The sequence below is a fragment of the Bombus fervidus genome, unplaced genomic scaffold, assembly GCF_041682495.2.
Source record: "Bombus fervidus isolate BK054 unplaced genomic scaffold, iyBomFerv1 scaffold0173, whole genome shotgun sequence".
Lineage (NCBI taxonomy): Eukaryota > Metazoa > Arthropoda > Insecta > Hymenoptera > Apidae > Bombus > Bombus fervidus.
The window spans coordinates 10,111-12,168 of NW_027212734.1; the positions used below are offsets into that span (position 1 = coordinate 10,111).

At 51.7% G+C, this 2,058-nt stretch overlaps 1 non-coding gene across 1 annotated transcript; it reads right to left on the reverse strand.

Annotated features, from left to right (window-relative positions):
- Positions 1–440: 440 nt before the first annotated feature.
- On the reverse strand, positions 441–595 carry LOC139997761 (5.8S ribosomal RNA). Its single transcript, XR_011803096.1, has one exon. It is a non-coding gene; the product is annotated as a 5.8S ribosomal RNA (ribosomal RNA).
- Between the last annotated feature and the right edge of the window lie 1,463 nt (positions 596–2,058).

The following is a 2,058-nucleotide window of genomic DNA, read 5'->3' on the forward strand; positions in this document are numbered from 1 at the left end:
GACGACGGTTCTCTCCGCGCTCTTTTAATTCGTATCCTTCTTCTTGCGCTTCGTCCGACTCAGAAACGTTCGTAAAACACGAACGACGGCGGGTTGTCAAGCCAAGAAGGGACAGAGAAGAGACGGAGGTAGTTTTGCGAGTCTCCCGTGAACGCGATAGATTTTTCATATATATTTGTATCGAGAGCATGCGTACGCCGGTCTCCACACGATCCAGCGACGAACGCCGACGAACGTCCAACAATCGCTCGTACGTCGCGTACGAGCCCTCGACCGCTCTTTAATTCGTATTCTTTTGCTTGGCGCTCGTCCTCCGACTCAGAAACGTTCGTTTAAAGATAAAACGAACGACGGCGGGCTGTCGACGAGGCAAGAAAGAACAGAGAGATACGGACCGAGAGCAACGATACGCAACGCAAGCAGTCTTAGGTTTACGTGAGCAACCCTCAGCCAGGCGTGGTCCAGGAATTGTATCCGTGGACCGCAATGTGCGTTCGAAATGTCGATGTTCATGTGTCCTGCAGTTCACACGTTGACGCGCAATTAGCTGCGTTCTTCATCGACCCACGAGCCAAGTGATCCACCGTTCAGGGTAATCGTTTATGCATGGATTTTTGTTTGTGTACTCAGGTTTTTGTACTCTTATTCTCGGTTCGAAAGAAGCCGATATCCGACAAACGTCCGACCAACGGGAATCGAACGCGCGGAAGTCGCCATATGATTGACGACACGAAAATACGTTCGAAAACGAAATCGGACGGACTGCGCGACGACACACGCAGCCCGCCGACCGGGCGTAAAGTGCATTATAATATATAACAACCAACGAGATCGAAGCTCCGTTCGTCAGGAAACGACGGGGATATAACACCCGATTCTGAATCCTCTGTACAGCACACGATCTCGCGAAGAAAGCGCACGGTGGCTAGCCCATGATATATATATATGTTCGTTCCTCTCGTCCAGTTATTCGAAGCAAACAGCCGATATGCATCTCCATCGTTCGGGTAAAAAAAAATCGATGGGACGCGCACGGTCGTAGTCTTCCTCGCGCGGTCGTTTCTTCCCGATAGCCAGAAGCAGAGTTTGAAAAACTCTAGCGACGGAACGAGGCATTAGACTCTCGACAACGAGGATACAGACACGGCCGGCGGTCCCCTCTGAATCGACTTCGGTGGTTCAGGTAAAAATAAAAAAAATCGATGGGACGCGCACGGTCGTCCTTCCTCTTCCTCGCGCGCGGTCTATTCTTCCCGATAGCCAGAAGCAGAGTTTGAAAAACTCTAGCGACGGAACGAGGCATTAGACTCGCGACAACGAAGATAGAGAGACGGCCGGCGGTCCCCTCTGAATCCACTTTGGTCGCTCAGGTAAAAATAAAAAAAAATTCGAAAGGGACGCGCACGGTCGTCCTTCCTCTTCCTCGCGCGGTCTTTTCTTCCCGATAGCCAGAAGCAGAGTTTGAAAAACTCTAGCGACGGAACGAGGCATTAGACTCTCGACAACGAGGATAGAGAGACGGCCGGCGGTCCCCTCCGAACGGATGGCGACAACGACGACTAAAGCGCGAAAAATCGCGACGAAAAGGAACGCATCTCCGTTCAGGTGTATGTGTGTGCGTGCGTTTAAAAAAAATTCGATGGGACTCGCAGCCATCGGCCTCGCGCGGTCGTTTCTTCCCGATAGCCAGAAGCAGAGTTTGAAAAACTCTAGCGACGGAACGAGGCATATGACTCACGACAACGAGGATATGGACAGGCGGTCCCCTCTGAACGGGTCGACGAGACGATGGTAAAAGAGACGAACCGGACGAAACTTCCGTCGATCAGGTAAAAATAAAAAAAAATTCGATGGGACGCGCACGGTCGTCGTCGTCGTCTTCCTCGCGCGGTCGTTTCTTCCCGATAGCCAGAAGCAGAGTTTGAAAAACTCTAGCGACGGAACGAGGCATATGACTCACGACAACGAGGATAGAGAGACGGCCGGCGGTCCCCTCTGAATCGACTTCGGTGGTTCAGGTAAAAATAAAAAAAATCGATGGGACGCGCACGGTCGTCG